The sequence below is a fragment of the Cupressus sempervirens genome, chromosome 10 (assembly GCF_028749045.1).
Source record: "Cupressus sempervirens isolate cs-2001-9-10 chromosome 10, ASM2874904v1, whole genome shotgun sequence".
Classification (NCBI taxonomy): domain Eukaryota; kingdom Viridiplantae; phylum Streptophyta; class Pinopsida; order Cupressales; family Cupressaceae; genus Cupressus; species Cupressus sempervirens.
The window spans coordinates 968,922,212-968,946,681 of record NC_143127.1 but is presented as its reverse complement, the minus strand read 5'-3'; positions in this window follow the sequence as shown (position 1 = coordinate 968,946,681).

The following is a 24,470-nucleotide window of genomic DNA, read 5'->3' as shown; positions in this document are numbered from 1 at the left end:
CATAGTTAGTGTAGTTCTATTCTCTATTTGTTTCTTGTTTTACAAGAATTGCACGAGCACAAGGTTGTCTCTCTATGAGACAACAATTTTTGAAAATTTTAAAGGTTGCAAAGATGTTTGATTTTTGTTTCCAGTTGTAGAAATAGAGTTTCTTCAGAGTTTTATGCCCACAGGAGTAGGGTTAGAGTTTTTATGGTGCACTAATCTATAGTTTTACGACTCTATAGCCCAATGGATGTGCAGGGTCACTGGTCAGACACATAGTAGGCTCGCATCTCCTGTGAGTCACCAGAATGTTACCTATATTTGCCCCACCAAATTTAAATTCAAAAGTTAGCCCGTCCAACGGCTAGTTGCCCAGTTTAATATTATTTATTTGCCCAGAAATAAAAAATAAAAAATCAAATGAAAAACTTTATGTTATTTCCATATTTCCCTAGGTTTCATTGCCGCTAGCGTGCAGTTTTCCTTGCTGTTAGATCTTCCATGATCTACAGCCCCTGCTTCCCTGCAAGATGAAGGTGCAGTGGTTTTTAGTATTTCGAGGAAGCCCCCTTCCATCGCGTGGCAGGTGGGTCCCTTTTCTTTGGTGGGTCAGATAAGATGTTCTAAACATGAGCTTTATTCACCGTCGAATCTTGTCAGATCAACGGCAAGCGCTTCCCCACAAGATGGAGTTGCGAGGGAGTTAAACCTTGTGGGAAAGCCCTTTCCTGACGCGTGTCTGGGTGACATCATGGGGTCTTCATTGAGTTTCAAACACACAGTTATGGGCATCGTTGGATCTTCAGCAATCAACGGTTGGCACACCCCCACAAGATGAAGTTGTGGGGGAGATAAGTAATGTAGGCAAGCGCCCTCTTGCCAAGTGTCCATGGGCCAAAATTAGCAGGGGTCAGTGCAGTAATGGAAAAGATCTTCACGATTGTCAATCTCGCTGAGACCAACAATCAAGGCAACCCCGCAAGATAGAGCTGCAAGGTATTTAAGTAATGCGAGAAAGCGAGTAGAGGACACATGTCTCGATGGCTCATGTAGCATTGACAGTTAACGACAGCGGTTAAAAAAAATTACCATGATCAATATTTTGGGGTGGTACAGTTAGTTATAAATAGATGGTCAACTCAGTGAGACCCTGCAAGGTGGCAAGAAAATAAAAGACCATTGGCCTACATGGCTCATTCTCATCACAGATCTAAGTTGACTCGCTGACCTTACTGACTCCCAAGCCAAAAAATGAACGAAAGTCAGGGTTTTCCATGAATCTAATCTTCATGATTGATTCCAACCACTGGAAGTGAATGTGAAGCATTCAGAGACACTCTACCACCCTGATCCAATCTATCTACCTAGTCATAGCATAGTTATGGAATCATTTCTGTCTTTTCAAGGCCCTATTTTAGTTACAAAATTAGATTTCATGGAACCTAAAGCTATACTTAGATTAGATTTCTTCATATCTCCATGATTGTTCTTGGTAGAACCTTGATGACAGTGGTTGCAGGATAGTTTTGGAGGGAAAATCTCAGTTATGCCTGATCTATAAAGGCAAATTTTTGTAATTTTAAAAGATCGACCTTTCTTTATTTTCTCTGTTATTGCTCTGCAAATTTTCTATGTAAATTCCCTTGTGCCTCTGAACTGCATGATTTTCTGCCTTATCTCTTTTAGCCATTGGTGTGAAAGTGCAAGAACTTTTTACCTCCACTAGTGTTTTGTGGAAATCTGTAATCTGCATGACTGTATCTCCTATTGGCCAATGAATGATAATATAAGTGAATCTCTCTTTCCTTGTGTCATTCATCTTGGTCTTCTGATCTACATGTGATTATTAGATTAAAGAAAGTCTAAATGTGTATATCCTTAGTTTCATTCTGGTTCTATAGTGCATGTATGGGCAGAGATTAGTCCGAACACTCTATTTTGGTGCATCACCTCCCTAGATTAAAATGGATAGATTTTATTTCTTGCATTTCCTTCTCCCTTTTCCCTTCCAAGAGTAGTTAGGTGCACCTTCATAGTAAGAGGAAGCCAGCCTTCTCCAGAGATTCAACCTCATAGTTCAAGTCCCACAGGTCGGAGGTTGTTTCCATGTTTCACTAGGTTGTCCTCATGCATAGGCTTTGGACAAGGGTGCAAACCTTAGTGACAACATCATCCAAGACTGTAGAAGAAAGGAGTAACAAAGGTAAGAATACTAAACCTACTTATCATTTCTATGGTAAAAAAGGCCATACTTCTAATATATATAGGAGTAAGAATGCTCATTAGCATGACAAACCTAAGAATGTGAGTCAATGTCATAAGTGCAACAAGCAAGGACATCAAGCATAGGACTGTAGGACTAGGACTATCAGAACACCAAGATTTGAAGGCCACTGCTATAATTGTAAAAAGTATGGACATAGAAATTTTGAGTGCAGATCAAAGCCTATGTGGACACCTAATTAGCCAACAAGAGAAAATAACCATGGACATCACTACAATTGGGACTACAACACCAGGTATAGCTGTCATTACTATTAGGAATATGGACACATCCCTAGAAATTCCATAAGAACACATTTCAATAGAAACTACAACAGATGGTTGAGTCAAACCACATCTTTTAGTTGTTTGAAGACTGGTCATATCAGTAAGAATTTCCCAACAAGGTCAAAGGCACCCAACTCAGAGATCAACAAAGGAAAAGGAAAAGTAAATTTTGAACACATGGGAGGAGAAATGAATAAGACATGGAAGAAGAAAGATGGTAGTAGCACAGCAAATGAAGGGATCACTTCACCTAAAAGGTCAAGTGGTCACACTTCAACAAACTAAGTACAATAAGGCATGTGGAACAGATATACAAAGCTTTATCATACATTAGTTCCTAAACAAGAAAGTACTGAAAATAAGAGATCAACATGATTAGAGATGCAAAGTTAAAATTTCATAAGTGTTGTCGAGTTTCCCTCAAATGTTGAGTAAAATCTTAGTACAAGCTAAGTTAACCATCAAAATTAGTAGAAGCCAAATGATTAGTTGTAGCCGAGTTGGTAGAGGAAGCTGAGTAAAGAGAAATTTTAGTTGAAGCCAAGTGACGGATACCTCTGTGGATGCTAAGTGGTGAAATACAATGGAAGTTGAGTGGATAGTTGTAAACGCACTAAGCATTAAATGCCTTGCAAATAGGGTATATTATTGTGTTTTGAATCATTTTTCTTCATCATAAATGAAAACCAAAGATGAAGAAGAGTGTAGAATGACTTCAAAGCAGAGAATCCAATATTTGAGCTAATTTCAAAAATGATTCAACACAATTTCATTGAATTCATGGTATTTACATTTGTGTTGAGTTACACAGTTTCACATTTTCTTTGTGTTCAAAACCTAGATCACACAAATGGCTTCTAGCTCTAAGAAAACATAGGAGAAAGAGTTGTTTGAGGTTTAGCTAGTGTCCAACAAAGTGAAACAACCTAATTTCTGACTGATCCATGAAGTGGCATATAAAAATGACCTTGTCAAAGCCCTATCTATCATACCCCCTAAGGTAGTTATGGTCCAAGATGTTAGAAGATGTTACAACTATAAAATTGGAGCCATAGGAGACATGGAGATGATGGAAGCCTATGAGAGATTGTGTGAAAATGGAGTTTTGAAAAAAAAAAGTATCAAATTTTTGTGAAGAATGGTTTGACGTGAGCCCTAGAATTCCCCGTAGTTTTCAAAACTAAATGGATTAGGATAGTGCTTAGCAGGATACATGATGATAGTTTATGGTTAGAGGATGGTCCAGTAAAAATAACAAAGAAATTTGTACATAGAGTGACAGGGTAGCCAACCCTAGATCAGCCAAAGACCCTTAGGAATGATTCTAAGGAAGCAATTGAAAAGAACACTAGTGCCAAGTGGAACAAAAGAGAAATGACAATACACACCATCCAAGACCCTCTTTTTGACTTTGCTATTAGGATTATTGCACACAAATTCTACCAATCTAGTAGACTTAATAGTGTAGCATTCATTACTATGGATGTGGGTTACAAATTAGTGAAAAAGGATCATACTTATGATCTTGCAAAACTCCAATAGCAACAAATCAATGAAAATTTACCAACACTAAAGGGAACCAAGGGAGCACAGTGCAAGTTTAGTGTTATTTTGATTTGTATATTTTTCTATGTACAAAATGAATTTATTTCTTTAAGTAAAGTTGTATGGAAAGAAAATAGGTCTATAATAGCTCAAGTTAAAGAATATATAGAACAAATGGGAGCTAATTTTGAGACCCTTATGACTAGCTATTTTGAAGACTTCAAGAAGACCATGAAGCAAAGGCTAAGAATACTAGTTTCATTGGTAGAAAAGCATGTAAATGATGTATGCTTTTTTGTAGATATTGACTACACCTATATTCAAGATGCTACACCAAGAGTTAGATGGTTAAGACCTCTTGGCTATGAAATAAATATAGATGAGGCATCAATAGCTATAACTACACTACTAGCTAAGGAAGTGGACAAAAGTGGACCACATTTTGGAACTTTTGATGTGGTCAAATCAAAGGTGGATATGGAATTAAAGACTGCCTCCGCACTAAAGACAAAGGACAAACTTGTAAAGAAATTTAAAGCCAAATTTGGTGAGGGCACAATTGAAGAAGAAGAAGTTGAAGAAGCTAAAGATGATGAAGAAGAACAAGGATAGGAGACACTTGCTTTCACCCAAGGCATGGGGGAGTATGTAGAAGAAGAGGAAGGTGCCAAGTAGGAAGCACCCAAGGTTGAACCTAAGAAGAGAAAAGCACAAAAATAGCTAGTTGCACAACCCAAGGGGAAGAAGAACGTAATAAAGCTGAGCCTAGCCAAGCCAAATACAAGGGTAGATGCCAGGGCAACAACACAAGTGGCAAAGGAACAGGGGAAGAAAAAATCCACAGAGCAAGGAGGGTCTACAAAACAAAAGAAAAGAAGAAAATATGTTGCACCCCCAGAGTCAGATGAAGAATAGATAAAATCTGACAATGATCAATTTAGATTGGTAAGACATTCTACCAAGTCTAATTTGGAAAATGTTTGTGATAACATTAGAGATAATGCATATTTAACTAGTTTAAAGACCATTGATTTTAATAAATTTTTAAGAGAAGAACAAAACATAGTGGAAGAGTCTATTTATACTATGATGGCCAAGTTCGAGACTACCCCACTTGAACTTGATAATTCTATGCCTAAGGAGCTAAGCTCCATTATAGAAAATAAATGGAATTACTACCTTAATATGGAGAAGGAAATAAGGGAGTCAACATTGGCTCGTGTGATGCTAGACCTTACAAAAGGCCAAATAAGCAAGGCCAATAAGAAATATGGGAGAAAATTTGCACCCAAATATAGAGCCTTTAGCATCTTACAAAATAAAATAGAGGATGTTGTAAAGAAATCCACAAAAATGTCAAAATTGATTTATGGATTGACTATTGTCAAGGAAGGGTAGGAAGATCCCTTTGAGGGAAGAAATGATGAGGAAGAAGAGGAAAATGAAAAAGATGAAGAAGGAGAGAAAGAAAAACAAGAGGTAATAGTATAGAAGATACATCAAGATGAAGAGGCAACAACTAAGGAGCAGCAGCCAGAACAGAGTATACAAGACACCCAATTACCACCACCAAGTCCTCCACATACAACACCTATAGAAATTGTAATTTTCAAGGATGTTCTTGACACCTCAGGTCAGAACATCAATCCATTGACTACAAAGGATCAATGTTGTGCACAAATCTTGTTTTGGTGAGTGTGAAAGAATTGGAAAAAGTTGTGGCAAAAATTACTAAGGAGAAGGTGAACACACAAGAACTACCTTCACAACCTCCCATAGCTATAGATGATCAATCAAAAGAGTAAGTAGCACAAGACACAACTGATAAGGTTGATCCCATAGTAATAGCAATAGTAACTACTAAGGAGCCAACAAAGGAGCAGATGGGACAAGATGTTCCTACAGCACAAAGCCAAGGTGCACCTCCTCAAATCATTTTCATTGATTGAGGTAGTAGATAAGAAGAGAAGGAAGAGGAGAAAACCCCCAAGGAAAGAGAGCAAGAGGCAATATAAACACTAGTAAACTTGCCTACCTCAACGAGTCCTACCAAATAGCCAAGAACTGTTGTAGTACCACTACAAATTTTAGCACCGAGCTTTTGCTCCACCAAGGTAGCAAGGGTACTTCACTTTGGAGAGCCTAAACTTGATGAAGAATTAATCATAACTAGTTATGACTACAAAATAATGAACCTGGCACAGATAAATGAAGTGCAAGAGGTACTGGAGAGAAAGAATAAGCAGGAGATACTCTGAAATGAGTATAGACAAAAGCAAGCATTAGTAGAAATCAAACAAATATTCCTTGATGCATTCATCTTGCCAGTACCTAATGAAACAAAGCTGATCATGGGGAAACTATCCAAAATAGTGGACTACGTACAAAATGAAGACTTTGATACAAATGTTAAATTATTAGAGTGGTCTAAAAAGAAATTTCAAATGAAAGTTAATGAGAAGATATCTAGTGAGATAGCACTATCACAAGTTGAACTGGCCAAGAAAGTTGAGAAAGTTAAAACAATACTTGAGAATATATTCTCATTGTACTCCAAATTGTGTGACTCATCATTTTTCACATAATAAACTAGCCAGAGGATACTAAGCTTGGAATAGAATCTTAAGATTTCTAGCACATAGCTACATAAAGATCTAGCTCAAAGTGAGAAGCATTTTGCAACAATGCTTCCCACTTAGAATAAGTTAGTTGTATTAACAACAACAAAAGAGGCCAATGTTAAAGCCAAATTGACTCAAATATAATTTTCTATTACCTCACATCTAGAAGCACTGCATAAAGAAGTGGCCTACCCTAATCTTTCTACCTTAGAAGGCCCAGTACATCTTGCAGCAGAGACAACCATCTAGCCCAAAGCACTGGAAATAGCATTAGACAAATAGGATGCTTCTCTAAAGATTATAATAGAGGTAAATAAAACATTTTTGGCTAAATATTCTATTCATTCTTAGGATCCTTTGACATAAGTGTCAAAAAGGGGGAGATATTCATTAATGCATATAATAAGAATGGGGGAGATAATACCTTCTTTGATGGAGGTAATAAAGAATATCCAAAGGGGGAGATATTCATGTAACACAATTTTGAAGAAGAAATAAGAGATTAAATTCAAAAGGATCCAAAAACCACAAGAAGATGTGAAAAGGGAAGCAGAAACAAAGGGGGAGTACAAACAAAGTAGAAATAGGGTACACAAAAATAGAGGCAAAGGAATGATAAGGAAAATAATGAAATAATAGCATGAGACAAATTCAGCTTAAGGGAATTTTGGTTATAAGAAATAGTGCATCAGCTTAGGGGGAGTTACAAAATTTTGAGGTATATAGTCTTCTACAAAATTTTCAACAAGTTTTTGAAGTTTTGTACATATGCCAAATATAATGTGTAGTATACTCAAAAAAACAACATTCATAATGTTTAGTAAGTGTTTTTGCCACTCATGTCAAAGGGGGAGATTGTTGGTCTGATATTGGTTTTGACAATTGAGTATCAACACAGCTAACCAATTCTCAAGATGATACCAAGTATAATACAAATGCCGAGCTATAGTATGTGCCAAGCTAGAGATTCAATAGGTGCCCAATGAAGTTCAAGTGCTGAGTAATAAGTGATGTTACGTCACTATAGGTGCTGACTAATAAGTGATATCACGTCACTATATTTTCCAAGAAAAGTATAGGTGCCGAGCAAAATAGAATCACTATAGGATCCGAGTGAGACAAGAATTCTTATATGTGCTGAGCATCAGCAATTAGTAAGTGTGGAGTAAAACAAAACCAACATATGAGTTTATATCTTCACAAACTCAAATGTAAATCATTTTTGAGCTAACTTAGGATGAATCTTAAAGGATCTTGAAGACAAGATTGAATCTTTTGCATTTTCTATGTAATCGACATGCAACCAATAAGAAAAATGGAGAAAGCATGCAACCAATAGGAAAAGTGAAAGAATTGAGGAAGAAATGAAAAATGAATATTGATCATAGATTCATACCTAACCCTAAGTCTTCGAAGCCTTTAAAAGGAGGAAGAAACCCCATTGTGTGTATGTATGAGTAAGAGTTTATGGGAGAATGCTAGCAAAGTGTAGAGGGGTGTAAAGAATTATAAATAGCAAAACAACATTGCAAAATTTAGTTGATCAAGAATAGAGTATCAAAATTTTGAAGAGAGACATATCCAATCAAGAAAGGATCAGAACAAATAGAGTAGAATGAGGATTTGAAATTAGTAATTGAAGATTGCAAGTCATCAAGTCATTACTTTCTAATACTCTATAGCAATTGTATTAGGAATGAAAATCCTATGATGATAGGTTGGTTTAATAGCCATGTTGTAAGTCTTTAATAGGGTAACATTCCAAGTGAGTGTTTGTGAATCCTTTAACCAGGTCACTTTTAACAAGGTGCAAAGTCTTTAACAAGATAGGCCTTTCAAAAGGTAGACCATTAAAAGTGGTCAAACTTTGTAACCTTAAATAGTTACATATTGTTGTAGTGATACTTTGTGGGTGTCATCCCCACCCTAGTTTTACCTTCTCATTTTGGAGGGTTTCTGGGTTACCAAATTCTTGTGTTATCTTCCCAATTGTAAATTCCAACATAGAAGTCATTTTAATAACAAGAGAGAATATCCCATCAAAATCAATGCCCTTTTTTAGTGCAAATCCTTTTACAACAAATCTGACTTTAAATTTTTTCATAACTCCATCCTCTTCTTCCAACCTATAAAACCCATTTATTCTCTAAATCCCTTTTACCTACAGGTACCTTGCATAAATTTGAAGCCTAATTTTTTAGTAAGGAGTCCATTTCTTCTATCATCTCAAACTCCCACTAAATCCTAGTATCCACTTGCACAAATTTATCATAACATTCAGGTTCACTAGCATTAGTTAGTAAAATAGAGCACAAAGAAAAAGAAAATCTTTCTAGATGTCTACTTAGCCTTGTTGACCTTCTAAAATTTACTAAAGTGTGTGGTATTTGTTGTTACAATTGTTGCAGAGCATGAGGAACTACTGGAACATCTTCCTTTTGAGTATCATCCAACACTACATAATCATTTTCTTTCTTCTCATGTTACTGCAATAGATCTTTGTACAACACTTTCTCATTGAATACAACATCTTTGCTGCTTACAATTCTATGATTTTAAAAATCCCAAAGCCTATAATGAAATTCATCAATGACATATCCAACAAATACACATTTCTTTGACTTAGCTTTCAGTTTGGTTCTATGTTCAAAATCTATATGTACAAATGCTTCACAATTGAAGGTTTTGATAAAAGAATAACCCACCTTCTTACTAGTCCATGCTTCCTTTGGAATACCATAGCCCAAAGGAGTCGAAAGAGCTCTATTAATCAAATATACAATAGTATTAACAACCTCTTTCGACATGTTTTATGGCAGCTGAGGATGCAACATCATGCTTCTTGCATGCTCCATTATTATCATGTTCATGCATTTAGCCACTCCATTTTCTTGTAGAGTCTGTGGAAGAGTTGTATGTCTATGAATACCATTAGTGAAGAAATAATCTTCAAATAATAACTACAATAATCACTACAATTATTATATCTGAAATATTTGAATTTTTTACGAGTCTCATTTTCAACCAAGCATTTTTATTTCTTAAAAGTTTGAAACACATCAATTTTATGTCTAAGGAAATAAACCCATACTTTTCTAGTTGTATCATCAATAAATGTAACATAATAATGAGAGCCACCAAGGGAAGATACTTGATCTATTCCCCATACATCTATATATACAAGCTCTAATTTGTCATTTTTCTTTTCCTTCCACTCTTCACAAAACTCACTTTTTTTTCCATACACAAAACATTCATAGAAATCCATATTAAGACATTTCATACTTGTTAAAAAATTCATTGAATGAAGTAATTTCATACATTTCTCACTCATGTGCCCAAGTCTATTGTGCCATAGCATTGTATCAAAATCTACAACAACTATTTCTTCTCCCTGCTCAACTACATCAACTATTCCTAAACATTCATTTTTATTTGAGACAATTAAAGTAGAAGGAACAATATGACCTGTACAAAGATATAAGGTGCCTAATTTCACATCTTTTTCTAATATAAGGTAACCTTTTGAAACCTTCCAATTTTTATCATTAAAAGTAACTAAAACCCTCATCATCGAGTTGTTTTACTGAAATTAAATTTCTACTCAGCCTTAGAACATATGTTACTTCATGTAGTTAATCTTAACTTTCCCCTTTCCAAAAAACTAAGAGGGTTCATTATCCCCCAAATAAAGAAGCCAAAAATTCCCTTAGACATAATCAATAAAATAAACTCTATGGGGTATAGCATGAAATGAAGCCCCAAAATCCCCTTCATTGATCTTTCAACTCGAGCAATCTTTCTTCTTATTCCTTGGTTTCCCACAATACCAACAATATCTTGGTCTTGTGGATTGAGACCTTTCCCCCTTTGATTTTCCTCTTTATTTTGCATGATTTCCATAGTCACTTCCTCTCTCAGTCATTCTACCTCTACTTTGTGTATTCAGAGCACTTCTTGATGTAGATCCACCTAAGGTTTTCCTATGATTTTCCACACTTAGAATAACACCAATCACATTATAAAATTTTAGGGCATTAGATCCAGAAACAAAATTACTCACAACCATTGCCAATCCATTCCAACTTTCAAGAAAAGAACACAAAACAGAGAGAGCCCTAATCTAATCATCAAAATTAACATTTACAAAAGATCATTGAGTAGTAACTATATTAAACCCATTTAAATGATCTACAGCATATCCACCTTTTTCCATCTTCATATTAAATAAACACTACATGAGAAATACCTTGTTTGAAGAGGAGGGCTTTTCATATGGTTTCTCTAGGATTTGCATCACATCTTCCATCCTCTTCCCTTTTGTAATATTAAATGTCATTGATTGTGTTAGACATAATTGAATACTTCCAAGTGTCTTTCTATCCAAAATTCTCCACTCCTCATTTGTAAAAGTTCCTTGCTTCTTAGCTTTTCCTTCCAATGGCCACCATAAATCCTTTTTATAAAGTAATTCCTTCATTATTATTTTCCATAAGTGGAATTTTTTTCCCATTTAACTTCTCAACCTTCAGCTTACCCCAATCTATCATTGCTCCCACTCAACTATGAGACCTTCTTAAAAAGGATGGCTAAAAAAAAATGATCATAGATTGGGCTAAAAAAATGATGACAATCTGGCTCTAGTACCATTTGTTTTTGATTAAGTAAAATAGGTTTTACAAGGATCCTGAAATCCAAAAGTTTACATCAAAATAGAAAGAAAATTAAAAAGTCTAGCTAACAAGAGACTACTGCTAAAAAATAAAAATTGACAAAAGGCCCAAGGCTAGGAGGCAAAGGCTAGAAACCAAAACAAAGAACAAAACCAAAAGTGAAGTAGACTATTGGTTGTCCTTCTCCAAGTCCTAGAGAGTTTCTAGAACTTTGTTGTCCTTTTGACTATCCGCTCCCTAGTTCTTGTTCTGGGTCTCCACCTAGTCTGCCTTGTTCACCTAGTCCCTAGCTTCAATCTGAGCAAACTCCACCTGCCCAAAATCTATCCCAGTCCTCTGTGTAGTGTCCCTACCTAAGCTAGCTCTCATTAGATAGTCACCCAAGTTTACAATATTCTCATTTAGAGTGTGTAGGGTGTCCACAATTTGTTTAGTTAGCACCTAGTGGATGAATTCGAACTTCTAGATTTTATGTTCAATCAAGGAGAGTCTTTCCTAGCTGTCATGGATGTTTTGGTTACCAACTTGGGTACTATTCTTTCCTGTGGTCTCCTGAACCCTACAGGTATTCTGACTGGTGTCCTGGTTGCTCTTTTCCTTAAGGGCCTCAATTTCTTGAAATAGCCATTTGATAGAATGAAAATTGTCTAGCAAGCAATTCTTTGCATTATTTATGAAATTGAAGCTAGTTTCCCATGTGTTGTTGGAGATGACCAACATAGCAGGGTCAATTAACTCATCATCATGGGTTTTTTCATCAAGGTCCTCCAACACCTAGATGTTCACTAGTTCTTTGACAATACCTAGCCTAGTTGTGTCCATGTTGGAATTTCTCCGAGCCCTCCTCCTATTCTTCCTTACCACCTCCCCACTTCTTTCCACCATAATTTCATTCATCTCCTCTAGCGGGGATATGAGTGAGTCAGGGCCATGGGTTTTGAGAATTTGGGTTTCTTCCTGAATCAGGGCCTAGTTAGCCTTTCTTTTCTTGGGGTTACACGAAGGGGAAATAGGGGAAGCCTCCTCCTTGTCGCCAACCCTCCCCTTCTCCTCCTCACTCACATTTTCCTTCCCTAGCTCCTTGTCCTCTTCCTCTGAATCAATTTTTGTCTCCTCCTCTTCCCCACTGTCAATTTTCTCCTCCTGAGGCTTAGGCTTGGGGGGTGGGGGGACGGCTTCTAGGACTCTTTCTACTAGGCATACTAGGGTTGTAAGCGATAGAGGTGGCTTTGGCTTCCTTCATTTTAATGACTTGAACATCCTTCGAGTCCAAACTAGTAGTATCCTCTAATTCACTACTCGAGTCACCAAGGGATTTTCCTCTGGTTTGGGTTTTCAAAAACTCATAAACTAGGAGAAGAAGGCCTTCATGGAGGGTGGGATTGGTAACAATTTTTTTTCTTGAAACCCTCAATACCCTTAGACATGAAGTGTAAAGATAGAAGGGATTAGAAATTTTAACACCATACCTAAAGTGGTTCAGCAAAACAAAATGGTGTGTTCTTATCCTGTCAAACTTGGGGTCAAGAGTAATGTACTCAATGAGGATTCTGAGGACATACCTCCATAATTTCTTGATGGATTCAATATCGTAGTAGGTGTCAATCTTGATGAGCTTATCTCTCTCATCATCATCCTTGACAAATACATTTACAACATTGGCTGACATCTTTTTGTCTCTGTAAAATTTTTGCCATCCAACGAGATTTCTATCAGCTCCATGATTAAGCCTTCAGAGATTTGGTGGGTTACACCATCAATTTTGACCCTCCCATTGCTCCAAGAATCCACGATGACCTTCATAACCCTAGCATCGAAACCATGCAGCTTCTCCATGAACTTGGTTATTCCACCTTTTTTGAGCTTATGCCAAACCTTCTTCTTCTCCTTGCAACTCTCTACCTCCCTGGAAGGCTCTCTTCTGATCCTTTCACCCACCATGGTAGTCTTTGGCTCAGCAAACTCGAAACCACTAGCAGTATTATAGAGCATAGAATTGGTTGGGAAGCAAAAAATGAAAATGTTTTTATGATTTTTAGTGGTTCTGTTTGAGCCTAGCTTCAAAGTGTGCCTTCTGTATGTGTAATTATATCTTGAAAAGGGCTCTCCATTACTTCTTATTACTCTTCTTTCGATGTGCGATTGGAAAATCCAGTCATAATTAAAAAGGAAAATATTTGTGCCCTAGATTTGGTCCAACTAGAGTAACTTAGTCGGCAAAATTAGAAATTCATCACTATTCCTCCATGTCATCACCGAATTTCTTATGACCCCATCATTGGCAAACCAGTGAGCAACTGGGTTGGCCTCCCTAATAATATGGCTGACATAAGTCTTTTTAAACTTCCCTAGGTTATATTTGATATCCTCAATGACATTGGCAATAGTCCAAGATGGCGTGGTGAGACCTTTGATATAGTTGATGATGTTTAAGGAATCACCCTCAAGCCAGAGATGCTCAATTCTGGAAGCCAAAGCTAGCTTAACAATATGTTTGGTGGCACTAGCTTTAGTGAAGTGGTTAGTATAGTGACCAAGAGGGAAGGAAATAGTAGAAATTCCTTTGCTTGAACTATTTCTAATAATGCTTCCACTTTTCGCGGGATTGGGATTCCCCTTTGCTACCCCATCAAAGTTGGCTTTATGCCAGTCCTCAAGGGGAAAGGACCATCTGGCTTCCTGTCTCCTCTTGTCCCTATCTTCATTTTTGGCTTTACAATTTCCTCCTTCCTTGATGTTTCCACCCTTGGTTATGGCATAGTTCTCCAAGGTGAGACCTTCAATTTTTTTAGCAATTATAAATTTTGGAGATTCCCTTTCTTTGAATATTCTATTGTTGTACTCTTTCCAGATTCCCTAGTAGAAGTGTGGGAGAATCCATAAGCTGAATAAATATGAATTCTTGCTAGAGTGGTGGCTTCTCCATTGGCTAAAGAATTTTTGAAAGCTAACCAGGGGGCTCAAATGAAATTGAGGTCCCTAGTTAGGAGGTTCCACACCTTGGAAGAGAAAGGGCAGTAAATGAACAAATGATTAACTATTTCAAAATCTTGTTTGCAGAGGCTACATCTATTGGGAATAATTTAGCCTCTCTTGGCTAGATTATCTAGGATTAGGATTTTGTCTTACAGGAGAAGCCAAAAGAAAATGTTGATTTTAGGAGTGAGACCAAAAATCTAGGCTTTAGCCTAAATTGACTTCTCCATCCAATCCCATATGGAGAAATATCCTGAGGCAATAGAGTACTACCCACTCAAAAAACCCCCCCAAATGATTGTATCCCTACTATTGTTGAGGAAGGTAGCTTTTAGATAAATCATCAGAGAGGTAAGGTCCAGGGATAGCTCAGATAGGTTATGCCAATAATTTCTAGATCTATAATCTCTGACATAAGGACCATATCTTTCTATGCTTTGTTCAGCCCATCTACCAAAACAAGGGTGATTGATTAGAGGTCCCTAACACATCTAGCTGTCATGCCAGAAAAGGATATTGTCCCCATTGCCAACTTGCCACCTAGCCTTAGATTTGGCTAGAGGCTTTGCCTTCAAAATCCTATTCCAAATGTAGGACCCCTATGGAATCTTAGACCCAGCAAACAAGGAATTGAGGGACTACCTTCTTAGGTATTTCTCAGTCAGGATATCCCTCCAAACACTTGAACTTCAAAAATTGTGCCATATCTGCTTAGCTAGGAGAGCATTGTTGAGATGTATGATTTTCTAATGCCAAGACCACCATCTAGTGACTTACTCTGTTAGGAGTAATAAAAAGGATATATTAAAATCCACCTTTCTCAAGGATTTTGCAACACTTGTATAATGTGTGGACTCGGTTAAGATTTTTACAATAAGATTGTTATGTCTACCCTGTTAAAGGATGTTGTGATGTGGAGCATAATCAAAATCAGAGTTTTTATTGATGACTTTTTTCCCCGCATCATTTCTATGGGGGTTTGGGGGTAGCGCCCCCAAGACGGGTTAAAAGGGTAACCAAAAATGACTCTACTAGCGTAAAAGGCATCAGTTGTTATTTTTATATTGGATCACTTTTCTAGCCCTAATTTTGTAAGTAGAAAAGGCTTGTATAAAATGGCTTAGGGTTAGGGATTAAATAATGTATGATGATATTGTAGCTTCTTCTAGTAGTATTGTGTTGTAAGGGATTGTGGATTGTAATAACTAGATAATAATAATATTTGAATTGTTTTTGGTGGATGTGACTCAGGGATTGAGTGAACCATGTTAAATCCTTGTGTCTTGTGTTCTCTTCTATGCAATTTATTATTTTATGTTATTGGTTATACTTGCATGTAATTTTTATTTCTATCTATGGTCAATCCTAACAAGTGGTACTAGAGGCAAGCTGACCCCATTTCTTGGTCTAAAGCCCTCTTTGAGTCCCTCAACTTTCACTCACCAGCAATTTGTGGATGATACCATTTTGGGGGGTGAAGCCTTTGTCAGTGAGGCTAGATTTTTCAAGGGCCTCCTGAATACCTACACCAGGGGCTCAGGCTAGGCAATTAATTGGGAAAAGAGCTTAGTCTTCTTCATCAGAACTCCCTTGGAGAGATAGAAGAAGATTGCCCGCATCTTGGGAAGTAGTATTGGGTCTCTTCCTGCCAACTATCTCGGCCTGGCCTTGGGCACCAGACCCCCGGAGGTCACCCTAGCTCCAGTACCACTTGTTAGGATTGACCATAGATAAAAATAAAAATTACATGCAAGTATAACCAATAACATAAAATAATAAACCACATAGAAGAGAACACAAGACACAAGGATTTAACATGGTTCACTCAATCCCTAAGTCACATCCACCAAAAAAAATTCCAATATTATTATTATCTAGTTATTATAATCCATAATCCCTTACAACACAATACTATTGGAAGAAGCTACAATATCATCATACATTATTTAATCCAAGCTTATGTTAGTTTAACTACCAAGCAACTAGGTAGGAAGAAAACCAACCAACTCTTACAAGAAGAAACCAAAAGGAACCTGGCAGAAGGGAGCCAGAGAACCATAAAGGAATTCTTAGGAAGTAAGAAATGAAGGTCATTTCTTGGAATATAATGGGCCTAAATGGGGCCCATAAATAGGAATTAGTAAGAAATATGATTAGAGATCAAAGACCCAATTTTTTGGTGATCTAGGAGACCAAGATGAAAAGGGAATTGGTTAATAAGTTATCTTTTAGTAAACTCATGAATAGTGTAGCCACTAATTCGAATGGAGCCTCTAGAGGGGTGTTGATTCTTTACAACAATAGGAAGTACTAGTTATCCACCATTTTCTATGCAAATAATGCCCTCCTCTACAAAGTCTCCCTTCACCATAGTGATGATTCTTGGTTCATTCTAAACCTGTATGCACCTAACTCTAAAAGGGAAAGGAAAGCCTTCTGGGATAGTTCCATTGCAGTCATCAACAACATCAACACCAAAAAAGGAATCATCATGGGGGATTTCAACTCCCGTCTCATTGATGATGAAAAATGTGGAGGGCTAGCCTCGGGTCAAGAAAGTAAGCTTGACCTCACCAACTTAATCCATAATCTTGCATTTATGGACGTGGATCTCCTGGGGGGTAGTTTTACATGGTCTAGCAAAAGAGTTGGAGGGAAATGTATCCAAGTTCATCTCGACAGAGACCTCATCTCTCCTAGGTGGCTTTAGACTCACTCTTGCAGACTATCCCTTCTCCTTAGAGTTGGCTCAGATCACTCCCCTATTTCTCTTTCTATTAGTCCCCTTGTTGTCAAAAGGACTTTTCCTTTTCACTTCGAGAAAATGTGGATAATCCACCTGGCTTTGGAACCTAAGATTTCTTCATGGTGGAACATTAAGACCGAAGGCACTACCATGTATAGGGTTGCCTAGAAATTGAAAAATGTTAAAAGAGACATTAAAATTTGGAAATAAAGAAGATCCCAAGCAACGAGGTGGAATCTCTTATGGTCATCAGACCCTGACTAGAGAAAGTCACTTTGGATCTTCTCCATCCTATCTGCATGCTTGACTGGGATACCAAAAAGGCTCAAGGCATAAGTTGAAAGGTTCTAAAAGATGGATTTAACCAAAGTGCACTTGCCAGCCTGGCTTAGGGTGGCACCTTTCTAGCCTACGAGTTTCTTGTTGAATCTGTCTAAGATGTTGTACCAAAAAGAATTCGAGGGTCTGATGCCCAAGGGTAGGCTAAGATAGTTGGTAGGAAGAGACCCAATACTACTTCCCAAGATGAGGGAAATCTTCCTCTATCTCTCCAAGGGAGTGTTGATGAAGAAGACTGAGCTCTTTTCCTAATTGATCACCAAGCCTAAGCCCCTGGTGTAGGTATTCAGGAGGCCCTTGAAAACTCTAGCCTCACTAATAGAGGCTTCACCCCCCAAGATGGTATCATCCACAAATTTTTGGTGAGTGAAGGTTGAGGGACCCAAAGAGGACTTTAGACCAAGTAAACTCTTATCTTGACATTTCCTCTAGATGAGTCTTCCCAATAATTTAGCCATTATGATGAAAATAATAGGGGAAATGGGTCACCCTGTCTTAGTCCTCTCGAAGGAAAGAAGAAATAAAGTCCCTTTGGATCTTCTCCATCCTGTTTGCATGCTTGACTGGGATGCCAAAAAGGCTTAAGGCATAAGTTGGGAGGTTTTAAAAGATGGATTTAACCAAAGTGCACTTGCCAGCTTGGCTTAGGGTGGCACCTTTCCAACTTATGAGTTTCTTGTTGAATCTGTTGAGGATGTTGTTTCAAAAATAATTTGGGGGTTTGGTACCCAAGGGCAGGCCAAGATAGTTGGTAGGAAGAGACCCAATACTACTTCCCAAGATGAAGGCAATCTTGCTCTGTCTCTCCAAGGGAGTGTTGATGAAGAAGACCGAGATCTTTTCCCAATTGATCACCTAGCCTAAGCCCCTGGTGTAGGTATTCAGGAGGCCCTTGAAAAATCTAGCCTCATTGACAGAGGCTTCACCCCCCGAAATGGTATCATCCACAAATTGTTGGTGAGTGAAGGTTGAGGGACCCAAAGAGGGCTTTAGACCAAGAAATGGGGTTGCCCTGGCTCTAGTACCACTTGTTAGGATTGACCATAGATAGAAATACAAATTACATGCAAGTATAACCAATAACATAAAATAATAAACTGCATAGAAGAGAACAAGAGACACGAGGATTTAACATTGTTCACTGAATCCTTGAGTCACATCCACCAAAAACAATTCAAATATTATTATTATCTATTTATTACAATCCACAATCTCTTGCAACACAATACTACTAAAATGCGCTACAATATCATCATACATTATTTAATCCCTAACCCTAAGCCATTTTATACAAGCCTTTTCTACTTACAAAATTAGGGCTAGAAAAGTGATCCAATAGAAAAATAACAACTGATGCCTTTTACACTAATTGAGTCATTTTTGGTTGCCCCTTTACCCCGTCTTGGGGATGCTACCCCCAAACCCCCATAGAAATGATGTGGGGGAAAACCTTATTGATAAAACCTCTGATTCTGATTATGCTCCACATCACAACATCCTTTAATAGGGTAGACATAACAATCTTATTGTAAAAATCTTAATTGAGTCCACACATTATACAAGTGTTGCAAAATCCTTGAGAAAGGTGGATTTTAATATATCCTTTTTATTACTCTTAATAGAGCAAGTCACTAGAAGTGATAACTTTTACATCCCTAATAGGCAACCTCTTGTTGTAGTATAGTGAAGGATTTGTAAGTGCTATCCCCACCACAATTTTCTCCCTAACCAAGTTTTTTTACATGACCAAAATATTTGTGTCACAAGTGATGATCAGTTTATGTTTATATGCTAATGATGAAGTAGGATAGTTGTGTTTTCTTTCATTTCAATTTATAAAGTTGAGAATATGCATGTTAAATGTGTTTAAAAATCATAAGGGCTAGTCTGATTCAAAGAGTACATAAGTTTTAAGAATAATGATTCACCCCCCCTCTTAACATCCCAACTTTCCTAAACATTCCAACTCCTGCATATTTTCACACATACCCTAAGAATTCATTAAGAAATTCAATCTCAATTTAAAACTTTGAGATTATTGTCATCAAAGAAAAAGAAGTCTTGTAATCATGACTAAAAAATCAAAGAGTAAAAAAATAGGGCTTACGGCATAAAATACCCTAAATATAGGTAGATTTGGCAAAGAAAAATATAAAAATGCCTTTGGTGAGATTTTGAATGACAACAAGATAAATTCTATGAGGGGTCTAGGATTTGGAAACCTATTCATGAAGCACACTTTTAAGTTGAACTTCCTCATAATAATTTTTTTCAATTCATTGGCATGCAATATCAAAGTCATTAACATTAAAAATAACAATTTGGGTATGAAAATATGTTCCTTGTGAAAACATCTTTTGGAAAACATCCAAGGTTGTTCATGATTTTTGAAAATTCCAACACCAATATTAACTATTGGGTTGAGGCTTATCATGGCCATTAAAAGAGATAAATGATTCTTGAAATTAGTCTGGTAATGGTAGTAGGAAACAAGAAATGACAAACCATACACTTAAGAATGATAAGCCTTAGTAGAGTACTATATGTCACACCATTTTATAATCTAGCTATCAACCAAGTTCTAATAAGAAAGAGTTCAATATTGACATTTTTTTAAAAAAATTTGGTGAAATACTTGTAGGGGTGATCAAGATAGTTTATTTCTATTCTTGGCTATGCTAGAAGGATGAATGAAGAATGTCCATGTTTAAGGGAAAGGTTTGACCAATCCATTCAATGAGGTTTTAGAAGTTAAAGCTCAAGCCTGGTCTATGAAACACAATAAACCCTTGAAACCCACATATTGGGTTTTAGATATTTGCAAGCCATACTAAGCACTAAGACCTCATGAATCTCAAGGAACACTAAAAAGGGTGTCTTGAAAGTCCATTTGTTTGTGGGGTTATTCAAGTTTTTTGTGAATTAGAGGCTCAAAACTAGATTCAGAGCCATTTTGTGAAATTAGTAAGAGAAGAATGCCAAGAAAGAAGATGAACATGATAAATACATTCCTTTGAGTCTTAGGAAGGAGCCTCCATGTTCGTGCAATGTCATTGCATAGATTTGGAGGCATTGTGAGAAACAAAGCCATTTGCTAATTGGGATTTTTGCAAAAGGGTAGGAAGTCTTGAGATGTGATAGTCTTCCTCTCCAAAAGGGCAAGAAGTAGTTGGGAAAGACCCTAGAAAGAGAAAGAGCCAAAATACCTTGAGATACAAGTCTATTGTCAAGACTATTCCTATCATGGATATAGATCATTGCTCTTGATCAGTGGTGTATTCCAAAAAGTTTGTAAAGCCCTAATTAGATGATGTATCAGAGAGGCAAAATATTTTTTTATAAGGACCTACAAAGAGAATTTTAAGGTTTCTTTTTATGTTATGTTGAGAAGGGGTTGTGTTGATGGAATGAAAAGGTGAATCTACTATAGAGAAGAGTATTGTGCAACATCAAAGGAAATGATTGGATATATCAGTCACAGGAGCTGATATAGTGAGAAGAAGAAGAAATTTTTGAACAACAAAGTAAGTTGCATTCAATCAAATCAAATCATTGTTTTTGATAAGATAAATAGGTTTTAAGGGATCCTGAAACCCATAAGTTCTACAAAAACAAGGCTGATAATAAGCAAAAGGAGCCCAGCCAAAATAGAGGTCCAACAGCTGGAAAAAAAACCTGAAGGCCCAGCCCAAAACAAAGGCCCACGGAAAGGCCAGAAAATAGTCAAACTAAAATAGACTATAGAAAGCTTGTCCAAAAGCCAAAAGCCAGGAAGATGAAAAGACAAAAGACAAGAAAACTAGTCTTCAATTATCTTCTCCATTTCCTGCATAGTCTAAGCTGCCTCGACTATCTTTTGTTGCTCCTTTTCCATTCGATCCTGGACCTTCTCCATGCCCTGATCCATATTGGTGAACGTACTGATTGTGGCCTTTTCATCATCCGGCCTGGCCTTATCCCTATTCTATCTTCCCTCCTCCACCAGCAAGCCCCTGTCCTTAAGTTTACCAGCAAGGGAATGGATGTTGTCATTCATCGAACTCAAGAGAGAAATCATCTGACTTGCCAGGTTATGGTTGTAGCTTTCAAGATTTCTAAATCTCCTTTCATTTAAGCTTTCTTTGTTATCCTAGTCCTCCTAGCTGTCATTACCTATCTTATTCTTACTACTTTCCATCTGGGATACCCATTCTCTAACTTCCTCCAGCTCATGGAAGAGACATTTGATTGATCTAAAGTTGTCAATCATACTACTGCGAGCATTATTCAAAAGGTTCATTCTAGTCTCCCTTGCGTTGTCTGAAATGGCCAGGATAGCTAGGTCTATGAGCTCATTGTGCCTAGGCTGCTCTAGGTTGTCCACCAGGATCTGAGGGTTCATAACTTCCCTAAAAATCCCCATAGTAGCAGTCCTCACATTGAAATTTTTCCAACCCTTTCTTCTATTTTTGACCTGCACTTCCCCCTCATTCTCACCAGTGATGACATTCACTTTTTCCTCTGAAGGAGGCTGAGATTGGACAAGGGAGAGGGGAAGAGGAATAGCATCGGTCCTCTGATTTCTAGTCTCCTCAACTCTCACTACCTCCCTCTAACATTTTTTCCCAAGTTTCTCCTCTTCCAACTCCTCCTTCGACACTTTGTCAGAATCTTCCGTATCCATTTCCTCCTCCTCCTTAGCATAATCCTCTTTTTCTTGAGCTTGGTCGTGATCCCTAGGGCTTTTCCTACTGGGAGTAGTAGTTGTGGACTATTTCCTATCTTGACCTTTTTTCTTCTTTCCTGAGGAAACATTCTCCTCCTTTGAGCTAATGCTCTCAATGTCATCAGAGTCTGAAGAAAAGCTGGAGCTGCCTTTGTCAACATCCTCAACTTGAGGAGGGTTATTGCATATAGATTGAGCTTTGAAATGCTCATGGATAAGGAGCAATAATCCCTCATGCAAAGCAGGATTAACAGTGGCTTTCTTCTTGAAACTAGAGATTGCCTTGTTCATAGAATTGAGAAGGTAAAACGGAATGGAAATTCTACTCTTATGGAAAACATGATTTAAAATCACAAAATGGTGAGTTCTGACCCTATCAAACCTAGGGTCCAGGGTAACATAATCAATGAGGGCATATAAAACATACCTCCAAAACTTCTTTATAGTCTTCATCACATAGAAAGACTCTTTCTTTACCAGCTTGTTCATCTCTGCAAAATTTTTCATGAACTCCTTGACTGGATTGGATGAAAGTTTCTTGTCCCTGTAGAATTTAAAACCCTCCATAGGGATACTAGTGACCTCCGCAACCACCTCCTCTATGATTTGGAAAGAAACCTCGTTCACCTTGACCTTGCCATTGTTCCACAAGTTCACCATGCTGTTGGTGACCTCAGGGTCAAAACCATGGAGTTTCTCAAAAAAATTTGCAACCCCGCCCTTTTCCAATTTTTTCCAAACTTTGCCCATATTCTTCCACTTCTCCACTTCACCCACCGGCTCCTTTCTACTCTATTCTCCAGTCATGACATCCATTTTTTCTTCAACTATTCTCATGAGCCCCAATCTCTGCAATTTTTTTCCAGGCAAGATTTTGGCTCTATTTCTATTATTGGGTTCGTGATCATTCACCTCTCTGATACAATAGCAAGTGAAAATGATAACAATCCTCCAAACATGTCTAAATGACAGAAAAAATCCCTTGAGATTATGAAAACCAAGAAACTTATTATGGCTCATGCCAACATCCAATCTTTCTTTATTAAACATGATAACAGTTAGATTGACCCATACTTTCGTGGATTTTCTCCAACTCTATTTGTGACTTAGCCTCCATCGGAAAATCTTTTTTGGAATGCCAAATCATCTCTTTGTCTACTCCCACCCCTTTGTTAGCAAACCAGTTAGCAACTGGGTTTGCCTCTCTAAACGCATGAGTGACGTGGACCTTCTCAAATTTTGTGAGGGCGGCACGTGTCTCATCAATTATATTTGCAATCGACCATGAGGGGTGGGAGATTCCATTAATATTGTTAATTATGTTTTTGGAGTCCCCTTCAAGCCAAAGTTTGGAAATTCCAGCTTCAAAAGCCAACTTTACCACACTGCATGCGGTTCTGGCTTCGGCCAAATGGTTGGTTTGGGTTCCAAGCAGGAGAGCAAAGGCCTCAATCCCCTCCCCAAAACTGTTTCTTATAATTCCACCACTTCTAGAGGGGCCAGGGTTGCCCTTAGAAGCACCATCAAAGTTGGCTTTTGACCATCCTTCCAGGGGTATAATCCATCTAGCATCCTGTCTTTTGGGATTCCTGTCTTTTTCTTTAGCCATCTTCCTGTCCCCTATGTCAACTTCCCCCTCCTTCATCACTTGAAGGTTTTCTTTTATCTTTTTAAAAATCTTCCTTCCTAGAATAATTGTCAGCTCCTCTCTATCCCTAAAAATTATGTTGTTCCTTTCCTTCTAGATGCTTCAGCAGAAGTGAGGCAAAAACCAGGCATAATTATCCTGTCGGCCTGCAATTTTACAAAGGCTTTTCCAATGACTGAAAAAGTTGATAAGGTTATCTGGCCAGCACTAGAGAATCTCCATTTCTTGATTACTTGAGAACACCACACCTTCCTAGCAAAGTCACATTGAATGAAGATATGATTTCCTGACTCGGACTGGTTTTTACAAAGCTGGCATCTGCTGGGCATAACATGGCCTCTCTTCATGAGATTATCTTGCGTTAGGATTTTGTTCTGAAGGGCTAGCCAATAAAATATGTTGATCTTTGGAGTGAGGCCCGTGAGCTAGGCATCCGCCCAAGGGGGTTTCTCCTTTAAACCCCAGAGAGAGTTGTAGCCAGAAGCAACATAATAACTTCCATTGGGATTATCCCTCCAGACCAGCTCATCCTTATTATTACTAGGGATCAAAGAGTTAAGCATAGTCATTATTGGTTTCAAATCCTTAGAAATGAGGGAAAGGTCTCTCCATTCCTAACCACCCCTATAATTGCTTACTTTAAACCCATATAGCTCCGTGCATTCTTGCACCCATCTCTCAA